Source organism: Pantherophis guttatus, chromosome 6 (genome assembly GCF_059756535.1).
Source record: "Pantherophis guttatus breed Tessera chromosome 6, ASM5975653v1, whole genome shotgun sequence".
NCBI classification, from domain to species: domain Eukaryota; kingdom Metazoa; phylum Chordata; class Lepidosauria; order Squamata; family Colubridae; genus Pantherophis; species Pantherophis guttatus.
Genome location: NC_142068.1, coordinates 61518871 through 61531370, shown reverse-complemented (window position 1 = coordinate 61531370; position 12500 = coordinate 61518871).

The window sequence follows — 12500 nt, the reverse complement described above, 5'->3', positions numbered from 1 at the left end:
ATCAAAGCTAGAATAATCTTCACGTAAGTAAAGAAGATATAAAGCTAGGTTGACATAGTGTGATAAAATGCAGAGGTGCTTTGACATGCAGATATCAAGGATGAGTAAACTCTGCTCTAATCCCATAAAGGGTCCTAAAAATAAGCAGCTACTGTAATACTAGGATCAGTTTAAGCTCTTGTATTAGAAGCAATTCGATAACTAAAAGGAAATTTGCTCTCTAAACTTCAACCCACCCACTCATCCCCACTCACTTTTTGGCAGCATCTGAGAATAAGGTGGCATGCTGTCTCCAAAGCAGAGAAAAACTCAAAATAGGTGATTTAATTTCACAATTTCCATTTTGTTCTGCCAGTATTACTCTAACAAGTTAGCCCAGATTTGATACAAACTCGACCTTTCGCCTTAGATCACGTGTCGCACATGTGATTATGAATTTAAGTATAGTTCAATTTAAATCTTCATACTGCAGAACCGTTATCAACTTGAAAGGCAGTTTCCTAGCAGCAGTGTTCCATATTTTTTAAGAATATAAAATCTCCAAGTCCCAAAGGTGCTTTTTCAAGAGGCAACTGGACTTTCTGGTTTTTCTTTGAAGACGTTTCACTTCTTATCCAAGAAGCTCTGAGCTGAAGACGCTTCTTGGATGAGAAGCAAAAGGTCTTCAAAGAAAAACCAGAAACTCCAGTTGCCTCTTGAAAAAGCACCTTTGGGACAAACCATGTGACCTGGATGACTGAGAATCTCCATAGACAATATGTCCAAATGTTTTTCAAATTTGGCATAAAGATGAACCATGATATTCTCCAGAGCGATTGAAAGCTATCTTCTTGCTCATCTATCTTTATTGATTATAGCAGTTAATATGTCTCAGATATCTGAATGTGAGTACAAAACAATGGTTGTTGTAAGTCATATCTGTCCTGTTGTGGTATTACGCTTCAGTCAAAGGAGTGGTCTAGGCCATGCCCAAACACTGTCTGCAAGCTGCTCCCATCCTTTGCTCATTCTAGCTTTGATCTAAACCAGTTTAAGAACATCTGATCTGGACTGAGACGATTTGCCAACATGATGCAAGAAATTGAGGCTGAACTGCAAGATGCCGTGTTCTCCCATTGACCAATTCCCTTGCTGTTATGTTGTCCTGAGTTTAATTCCGGCAGATTGCTTTCCTTCTGGGATGTCTGGGTGTGTTTGTGTGTGTGTCAGTCTGTCTTTATGCCTTATTTGACATGCATACTTTTATGCATACACACATGCATACATAGATACAAAAATGGCACACAGAAGCAAAGGTAGGGCAACAACATATATGTATACACAACAGGTACAACCTGCGTTAAAATAGAAATTTCTTGCTTGCTTTTTCCCTGCTTGAATAGCATTGGGAGTGTTTTACACATAAGGCAATATCTGTTGTGCTAATAAGAAAGACCTGCTGTAACAGAATCAACACTAGGTGTTCACTAGTTTCAAAATAGAGCAGAAAATGTGCCAAGAGTTTGCATTTGTGGTGGGTGAGTCCAGTGGGAGATCAGTCGTTCCTGTTGTTCCTATCCTCCCAAAAATAATTGCCAGCCCATCCTGCGAATTGAAAAACCTAGCAGTGAAAAGAACTCAAGGAGAAAGAAGATACAGAATATTACAAAGTGTGATGTAGATGGTATAAATGGTTGGAGAATAGGAAAATGAGAAAGAGGAATAAAGGAGAGAGGGGGAAAAATGTTGAAGATCAAGGTACAATGTAGACGAAATAAAGAAAGAGCCTCGGTAGCGCAGCAGACTAAAGCACTGTTAAGTAACACCAGCTGCCTGCAATTACTGCAAGTTCAAATCTCACCAGGCTCAAGGTTGACTCAGCCTTCCATCCTTTTGAGGTAGGTAAAATGAGGACCCGGATTGTGGGGGGCAATAAGCTGACTTTATATAAATAAGCTGACTTTTGTATAAAAAAGGACACCGCTTGGGGGGGGGGGCGAAAGCCCTACTAAGCAGGTATATTCAAAAGTATGAAGGCTATTGCTTAACGCATTGTAAGCCACCCTGAGTATCCGGAAATGGGCGGCATATACATTGAACCAATAAATAAATAAATAAATAAAGATGGAAAACAATTGTTGAATAAGACAAAGTTAAAATATGTGTAAATAGATGTAAATAGCAAGAAAGGATCACTTCGAAGCAGCTGTAGGAAAAAGTGATATGTATATAAATGTTGTGTGTTTGTGTCTTGTTTTAATGTATTCAAAATAAAAAACTTTTTTTTAAAAAAAAAGAAGAAGGAAAAACCTAGCAGTGTGGATAAACCTTCTGAATGCTTGAAATACTACTTGAGCCTGTCTCAATATGAATTGACTGTAATCAATGTCACATCCTGGAATTCAAGATCGCAATGGTTATATTAAAAGGCCTGGGTTTTCCAGCCTTCGGCATTTCAGCACTGCAGCCTTCAGCTTGCTGTCACCCATGCACACACTAACTGGAAATGAAGCTGACCCAAGAAATCGTCTTCTGGATGCCCTCTCTTTTGTTTATTTTGTTTATGATGATAGCCAGGTGTTGTTTCAATGGCAGTTCATAAGGCCTATTCAGAGGCATCAGTGGAAGAAGTTCAGAAAAGTCCACATGAGAGTCATAGTCTCATGTTTGAAACTCTGCCAGAATTTAAATGTGTAAAAATGGGTGGGGCTTTGATTGTGCAGCTGTGGTCACTATTTTCACTTAGGAGAAATTTCCTAACAGTGAGAACAATTAACCAGTGGAATGCCTGGCCTTCAAAAGTTGTGGATGCCCCATCACTGTGGGCTTTTAAGAAGAGACTGGACAGCCACCTGTCTGAATGGAATAAGGTCTTCTCCTTAAGCAGGGGGTTGCCCTAGAAGACCTCCAAAGTCCCTTTCAACTCTGTTATTCTGCCAGGCGATAGTACAGAATGCAAGCATTGGGCTTTGCTTAAGGGTTGTTTGCCATTCGTGAAAGCTGCATTGTTCATCTCCTCATTATCAAATGATTTTTGTTGGAAGCAGATCATTTAAAATGTGAGGGATGGCTACCAATTGTAGCAGAAATCTTTTTACGTATTGGACCATGTCACAGAATCTCCTTAAATCTATTACTGATTCTGAGGGATTAAACAGATCCCATCTCCTTTAAATCTGGGCTCACTCCATCTTTATTTATGCAGGCTGACTTTCAGTTAGCGTAGAAGTGCAGACTGCACTTTGGAGCAATGCAGGAGGGATAGGAATCCTAAAAGGCATTTTTAAAAGAAAAACCTATCAAATCTCTAATAGATACAGCTCATTGTAGATACATCTGTATCATTCAGTCAGTATAAATTCATATATATATATTGTCCCATCCATGCCCTTTTTTTTGGGGAATGTAACTTTTGGATAGTGGGTATATATACACACATTCCTCTCTCTCTCTCTCTCTCTCTCTCTCTCTCTCTCTCTCTCTCTCTCTCTCTCTCTCTCTCTCTCTCTCTCTATATATATATATATATATATATATAGAGAGAGAGAGAGAGAGAGAGAGAGAGAGAGAGAGAGAGAGATGTATTACTAGCATATATTTATTTAGATAAAAACAAGTCTTTGTGATGGGTTTTAGCAGAAGTTGGCAACCTTAGATTTTAATATTGTTCAAATGCTAGGCCATAGATTTTAGATAGCATTGTAAGAGTGATGGCTTAGCAGTTAAAGATGGTGAGCTTGTCAGCTGAAGAGCTACAGCCCGGATTGAACATCCAAGCTCCTTGCAATGGGGTGAGCTCCCATCGCTTGCTCCAGCTCCTGCCAACCTAGCAGTTTGAAAGCATGCAAATGCAAGTAGATTAATAGGTACCACTTTGGTGGCAAGGTAACAGTGTCCCATGCACCTTTGGTATATAGCCATGCTGGCCACATGAGCACAAAAATTGTCTTCGGACAATGCTGGCTCCCTTGGCCAAGAAACAGAGATGAGCACTGTGTCCTAGATTCAGATATGACTGGACAGGGAAATCTTTATTTTTATAGGAGCAACACTATGGTAATTTCTAACCACAAACTATGCCCTTTTGCAAAACTCCAAACTTGCTTTTTAATCCTAAATTTGAGATGGAGCTATGTTAGGTGTATTTAAGAAGTATACCAGAAGCGTCATAGATTAAAATGGGTTTGACAGCCAAGTGAAAAAGACAAAATGCTCATTCCTCACAGTGGTTGTTTCAACAACACCAGGCAATATTAGGTGATCTTATGTCAGTCCAGCAGTGAAATGAGGTCATGCTGCACACAGGTGCTATCTGACAGCGGGTCAGGAGACTTGGAAGATAAAGGTGCACTAAAAAACAAAGGCAGTAGCACAATAAGAAAGGGTTGACTGGCACAATTGCAATGATTGATGAAAGGAATAAACAGAAAAAAGTGGGAGGGGGATGAGGTGGGAGAGAAAATATAATTAGTTTACTTTCTCCTGAAGAGGTATTCTTTTCTGCTAGAAGGAAGAAGGGAGGTACAGAAGCTGTTTCTCCATTATATACTGTAAGAGCTTTTTTTGTATATAAAAAAATAAAGGAAAAATATATTCCAAAGTCTAAATGTTATGAAATGCTTTTGAATGGAGGGGAATATGTCTTATCTCTGCCCTAGGCTGTCATTCTCATTAAAACTGTTAAAATCTAAACAGTTAGGTCAGTTGGAGAGGCCCAATCAGTCTCATTGCAAAAAATTGCCTGCAAAAAGTAACAACAAAATCATTTTCTTTCAGGTTGCTGGAAAGGTCAGATTCAGATCTACAGTATTACAGGCTGCCAGTGATAGGATATGTCAGATAGACCAAATTTTACAAGAACACATTTAATTAAGATTAGTATTAAAAGCATCAACTGTATTAATAGACACACATATCCATAAGCAGTGCTTTTTGTATTAAACTGAAAAATCTTCTGTTCAACACATTTTTGGCAATGTCACCAAGCTAAAAAGTGGGAGACCATGAGTTCTAGTTCTTAGTCCCACCTTAGCTATGAAAGCAGCTGGGTGACCTTGGGCCAGTCACTCTCATTCAGACCAACTCGCCTTACAGGGTTGTTGTGTAAGAAAATAGGAGGAGAAAAGTGTGTTGGATATGTTCCCCGGCTTGAGTTATTTGTAAAAATAATAAAGGCAGGATACAAACAAATAAACAGATCTATCTGTAGTAGTAAAATGTTGATCCACATTTTAGTGGATCAAATAGAAGATCGAGCTAGACAGAAAGAGAGAGGAAAAACAATCTATTGAATTATGACAGTGAGCTCCCAAGCTGTTCTTCTGGAATCTGCTCTCAGCATCGAAATAACTTTTCTGTAGGTGTAGTACCCAGGATAGTAGATGCTCGCTATCTTATCTTCTGTATCATTTGATGTTCTTATAACTGCTTTAAGCAGATTTCAGTGTTTAACTCTGATGTTGCGTGAAGGGTTGACTTTACACATTATCCTAAATGATAATGCGGTTGGTTTGGTTTCAATTTAACAAATTGGGTGAATTTAGATATTGTGATTTATGCCAATGACTTATGGCAGGGAATGGAGAAATCTTGCTCTGTCTGCTGCTTTGAACGAATGCTCTTCCTTGAAGCTGCACCTTACCAGCCTTGGGAATTGCAGATTTCATTTAGAGGGTGATATTGTTTGTCTTTGGGAAAGGAAGAGGTTGTTAACTGTATCCCGTAATATTGCTTTGCTTGCTAGGTGATCTGGAAAGCTGGAAGTGGACCCAGAATGAAGCTAATTCATAGCCTTGCTTTATGTTGTAATATGTTTTGTGTTTCCAGTCAGCTGATAGACCTTTATCGAACTACAATCAAACCAAAATTGGTTTACCATGTAAATTATTTAGCAAACTTTGATTCAACTGCATCAAATAGCTATAGATTATTTAACTAACTTTGATTTAAGAAACTATGTCTTAGCATGATATGTGACTGAAGTCAAGAATTCCTTTCATATGAACTAAATTTCCCATTATTCAGATTTAGTGGATCACCCTGCAATCTGCATTACAAGGGAGAAAAAAAAATGGCTTTATTTACTTTTGCCACTCCTTAGGAAAATAATGTAATCATTAATAATGTAATCAACTAAAATAATAATAATAATAATAAATAATGTAATCAACTAAAAAACTCTGAAATTCCAGATTAATGGCCTTGTTCCAATGTCTTGATCACTCTTTTTTTCCTGCACATTTTAAAGTTTTATTTATTTATATCCCGCCTTTATTATTTTTAGAAATAATAAGCTAATATATACTAATCTTCTGAAAAGCTGTGATCAGAGTGGTAATTCAACATTATTGTAATAGATCTGTAAACATATTTATTTATTGTAAAAAGGTGTATTTATTTTGTCAGATTATTTATGTATTAGTGTATATCCCTCCTTTAATTCAAGAGCCCAACATAGTGTATACATAGTGTTCCCTTCTCCTTGTTCTTTCTCACAACAGCAACTCTCTATGTTAATCTGGGCTTTATACTAGTGTTTGTGTTTGCATTTTTTTTTTCTAATCCCCAAAATGGTTTTCCCTCCCTGCTATCACAGCAGCACTACAGTGGAGTTAATATAAATATTCCTTTCCTGTTCAATAAATACATTAATATATTTGGAGTTAGGAATTTTTGCCCCAATGTACATGTACATATGTACTTATATTGTAATCACATTGCAATTTTAATGCCAATTCTTCCTGATTTAAGTAGGACTATGTAGCAACCCACATTTGAAGAGGGAAGATGGTTTGAACTATATATGTGTATGTACATTCCACCTGCAAGCACCTTCTTACATCAAATTCATCTCTTCGTGGGGCAATACATAGTCCTTCTAAAATGATTTTTCAGGTCTTGGCTGTTCCTTTTTATTTAATTTGCTTATGTCAAGAGACCTGGCTTATCTCTAACTTCAGTTCATTTCTGTCCAAAATAAAAAGCTTGTTCCAATAATGATGCTCAGAGACTTTCTATTTGCATACTTTTGGTTGCCAATACTGGCCATTCATTTCTACTCTTCGCTTTTTAGTATTTGAACATATGTTAATTAAAAAGAAGTTCTCTTCTCTAACCTCATGAGTGATAAGTCTGCTCAAGAATTGTAAGTGAAAGTTTTGGGGCACTTTCATATTTCCCTTTTCTCTCCCAAAACCTTTAATAGCAGTTTGAAACCAAATCCCAATTCAGATCCTTTCTTCATTTATTGTAGGAGATGACTAGGCTGACCCATAGGGAGGAGTCAAATGGGTCATCAGTCTTGATTCCCTTCATGCCCATAAGACATCTAAGTCCAGCCCACCTTGAATTTCATTGATTCTTATCTACTTCCAATTTGCTTTGACCGTCAGTAGTTCAGATTCTTGTAGAGAGCATGAGCTTGCAATAAATCTTTATATTCATTTTAAACTGCCCAAACTTCCTGATTTTCCTGCATTTGACATTTATTGATTAATCTATTTATTTATTAATCAAATTTAGCCATCTCATGAAAAGTGATAGCCTACAATAATAATTTCTCCTAAATCCAACATACTGTGAACAGACAGAAAACACCATGACCCAGTCAGTGCTCCTTCCAACTGATAATAGGAGAATGCACTATTAATGTACCCCAAAGGTTAATAAATTGTCAAATTTTATATCCTTTATTCTGTTACATTTTGTTGCACTTTATTGAATTTTGTTTGTGCTACCATAGTTTTCAGGGGGAAAAAACCCCTCTAATTATATTCCCTTGTTTTATTCATGGCCATGTTGGGTTTTAGAAAAAAAGTATCTCTCTATTTTCATATGTTCTCCCTTTTCCTTCCTCTGCCCTTGAAACTCCCTCCCTGCTTTTCCACTGTTCTTCCAATGCATCTATTACTAGATCTTTTCCCCATCACTGAGGAAATGAAGTCTCTCTGACGATGCTTAGCTAAGACTGACCACAAACATACATGGCTTAACTCTTTCTGCTTACCCTCTTCAAAACATTTGTTTATTTAAAGCTCAGCTCAATGACCACGTCAGCTCATCAAGATAGTCTCTACACCATTATTGCTATGTTTTCTTCTCCTTTAATCTTAAGAAATGTACAAAGGGAGAGAAGTGTAGCAAGGTGAAGAGAGAGAGAGGCCTGCATTATATTTCTCCCAATTCTGTAGCTTTCCCTGGCTCTCTTTTAAATGGCTACATACGGAATTTATTTTCATAGAGATAAACAAGAGTGATCTTTTATCCAGAGCTAGGATGTTGCCATGGCATCTCAAGATGCATATCAGTAAGGCTAGAAGTTCAAGGACATTGTGCACAGAGCCGCAAAGTGAGGGTAGAAATAGCTAGTTGCTTAGCCTATTATTATAGTCATAGGGCTCTTTCTGTATGTAAAAAAAAAATTCAATAATTAAGAGGAAGCTATGGAAAGCAAGGAGACTCTTCAAAACATGTAATGCCACCATTTAACCTGGAAAAGTTGTACTTTGTATTTTAGCTTTCTGTCATCTACCTGGCAGGACACAGTTTTCCATAAATCCAACTTTAATTATTCTCGTAATAAAGGGAGGCTCCTTAGAGCAGAATAAAGTTGACCTCGATACAAAGAAGCAGCATGTTTCTCTAAAAAGAGGATTTTTTAATGCTTATATGTCAGTAGCTGTATAAGAAGATAAGAATAACATTTTAGACTTAAATGTGTTTTATAACTCATTGATGTGCATATGCACTATAGGAGAATGTATTTTATTTTAAATAGTAATACTTACACATCTGTCTAAGGAAGACACATTGCTCAGGAAACACTAATATTTCATATTATGTTGATCTGAAAAGTACAGCAATTCTACTTTGCTTGGTTTCTGTGCCACAGACCCATTCTGTGGGTAAAGATAGTTTTGTGTCCCAATTTGTTACTATAAGACAATTATTTATTTTAGTAATAGCAATAGTACTTAAATTTACATACCGCTTCACAGTGCTTTACAGCCCTCTCTAAACTGTTCACAGGTTGCCAGGTGTCCACTATTTGAGCGGACAGTCCACTTTTTTCACATTAAATAGTGGACATTTTTTTTATTCAAAAGCTTTATGATGAAATGGTACGTAATCTAAAGCTGTACAGTCTAAGAGAATAAGGATAGGAGAATCGCATTTTGTCTTTTTTTTCATAAGTTAGAATGAGACAAAGATCGAATATCCATTGAACTCGATTCTCCAAAAAAATTAATGATGAGATTAAAATAAAAATATATTATAAAATTAGGTACAGTTCACATTTTTAAAATGTATTGTAGCTTGTATCGACTGACCTAAAATGGCGTGTTAAAATGTTTGTAAGAAAATATATAATTTAATTGTATTTTTTTTTATTTTTTTAACTACTTAACACCCCCCCCCCGCTTGTCCGCTATTTTTTGGAAGCAGACCTGGCAACCCTATTCACAGAGTCAGCATATTGCCCTCAACAATCTGGCTCCTCATTTTACCAACCGCGGAAGGATGGGAGGCTGAGTCAACCTTGAGCCTGGTGAGGATCAAACCCCTGGCAATGGGCAGAGTTAGCCTGCAATGCTGCATTCTAACCACTGCACCACCATGGCTTTATTTTATAACATTAAGTTATTATAACATTATTCAGATAATATATATGAAATAGGTCCTTGCACTGTTTTAGAATATAAAAAAGAAAAGTTTCAGCCATGTTAAAAAAAGCATTATGTCTGTGACTCCCCCCTCCCCCCCTTTTTTAAAAAATTTGATTTATATGCCGCCCTTCTCCAGAGACTCAGGGCGGCTTACAATGCATTAAGCAATAGCCTTCATACTTTTGTATATTTATACAAAGTCAGCTTATTGCCCCCACAAACCGGGTCCTCATTTTACCTACCTTAGAAAGGATAGAAGTCTGTGTCAACCTTGAGCCTGGTGAGATTCGAACTTACAGTAATTGCAGACAGCTGGTGTTAATCACAATGCTTTTAGTCTGCTGAGCCACCAGGCCTTTGTGCTCCAAAGCACTTTTTTTTCTTTGAATCTTTTGAACTTTTTTCAAAAGCACATTAAAATGCTGTGCGTGGCTTATATCATCTGGTGTGAGGGAGTCACATAACTAAATGGCAAAGAATTTTATGCTTTTAATGTAGGAGCGGAGAACTTGTGTTTTGAGAACTGCATACAACTTCTACCTGGACCCCCTTTTCATAGTTTCTCTCAGGATTTGAGTGGAATTACAGTGTTAGAAATATGCTTTGACAACATTTGCATTCCATGTTACAAGTTAATGTTCAGCTGCTAGACCTAAAGAATAAAAATTTATATAAAACATATCAAGGAATTTAATTTTGATTTCAAATGATTGAACATGGGATTACCAGATAGGAATATATCATATGCTTATGGATTTTATTTGTTTCAGAATATCTCTTCCTCCCTCCCTCCCTCTGTGTGTCTCTCTCCCTCCCTCCCTCTGTGTGTATGTATTTTTGTGTGTGTATAGTTATAATTTTTATCTGCCAGAAGGCAAAATCTATATTTTTAATCAAGTATGAACATGTTTATACAGTTTAGTCCAAAATCTGGTTTTTATTGAAAAAACCACAGATACATGTTTAAAGGAATTTATGAATGTTACATACCTCCTTAGGGGATATAACTGAAAAGCAATGATGAGTCAGAACAGAAGCAATATATTGTTTAGAGAAAAGGAATAAAGATCTGTGTCTCTTATACAACTGTTCTAGCCTTGATTTTTTGTTGTCTGAGGTAAAATAGCAAATGATAATCTTATTCAGGTCAATTTTCATTGAATCCAAGACCAGTTTTCCAGTACCTCATTAATAATAATCCCAAGCACTACTATTCATTGTTATGGTCCTGAAATATTCCTCTTTCTTTTACAAATACATTGCCAAATTTTTTTCTTTAAACTTTTCAAAGCATTTTTTCTACAACCTCTTCGGCCGAAGAGGTTGCAGAAAAAAATGCTTTAAAAAGCCTCTGCTGATCAGGCAACACACCTGGGATCATTAGAGGCTTTTCAAAGCATTTTTTTTACCACCTCTTTGGCCGAAGAGGTTGCAAAAAAATGCTTTGAAAAGCCTCTGCCGATCAGGCAACTCAACTGGAATCGTCAGAGGCTTTTCAAAGCATTTTTTTAACCACCTCTTTGGCCGAAGAGGTTGCAAAAAAATGCTTTGAAAAGCCTCTGCCGATCAGGCAACTCAGCTGGAATCGTCAGAGGCTTTTCAAAGCATTTTTTTTACCACCTCTTCGGCCAAAGAGGTTGCAGAAAAAAAATGCTTTGAAAAGCCTCTGATGATCCCAGCTGAACCGCGTGATCATCAGAGCAAAGCATTTTTTCGGCGGAAGAAGTTGTAGAAAAAATGCTTTTAAAAGTAAAAAAAAAAAAGCCTCCGATGATCGTGAGGCTCAGCTGGGCATGATGGGGGGGCACAGGGATTTTTGCTACCAGTTCTCCGAACCACCCGCCGCCATCACTACTGGATCGGGCGATCCGGTCTGAACCAAGAGCATTTCACCCCTGGTGATATCTCTAGATCAAACTTGCAAACCATGGGCTGGATGCACTGTGCACTGGCAATGCCCACCCCTGGCCTAGTGAAGGGGAAAAAAGTTGCAATATGTGACATGACAACATGTCGTTGTGAGTTTGACATCCCTGCTCTAGATAATCTCCTGCCATTTTCTTCTTCTTCTTCTTCTTCTTCTTCTTCTTCTTCTTCTTCTTCTTCTTCTTCTTCTTCTTCTCCTTCTCCTTCTCCTTCTCCTCCTTCCTCTTCCTCTTCCTCCTCCTCCTCCTCCTCCTCCTCCTCCTCCTCCTCCTCCTCCCAAATGCTACTTTTAACTGACAATTTTCTCAGCATATGGAGAAGCTAAGCAATAAAATGGGAGAATGGACTCTATTACACAGCTGCCAAACAACTGTTGGCAACTTATTTTAATGCTTCCTCAGAAGAAGAACTAATTCTGTGTTTACAACACAGTCTCTGAATAGTGACCTGCAGCTGGGGAAAGTCAGTTGTTTGGCAGGCTTATTTTGAGCCTGGGTTTTGTGGTGTCACAATAATCATCTGGATGGCTGATCAGGAACTGCTTGATAAAGCAGGAGAGGTGACCCTCACAAAACGTGGTAATTCTTGCTGTAGGTTTTCAGAAAACCAGTTCTGCTTGATTACCGCCTCTCTCACTTTTGATAAGTAAATTCTTCTGTTTGGTCTGTGTGGTATAGATGAAAGAGAGAATCAGCTACCTGCCACAATCTCCCAGCCCTACTTTGCATCAATATCAGAAAAGGTACAAAATACCGGAAGGCAAGATTTCACTATTCAGTTTTTCTCAACACATCTTGACCATGTGACTGGACCATCTCACCAGTCAACAGCAAGTTAAAAAACCAGAAACAATAGATGCAAAATTTGGCATTGCCTTCAAAAATAGCAGAGCTTCTAATCTCTTGCCTTCACAGGAAAAGTTTTTTTTAA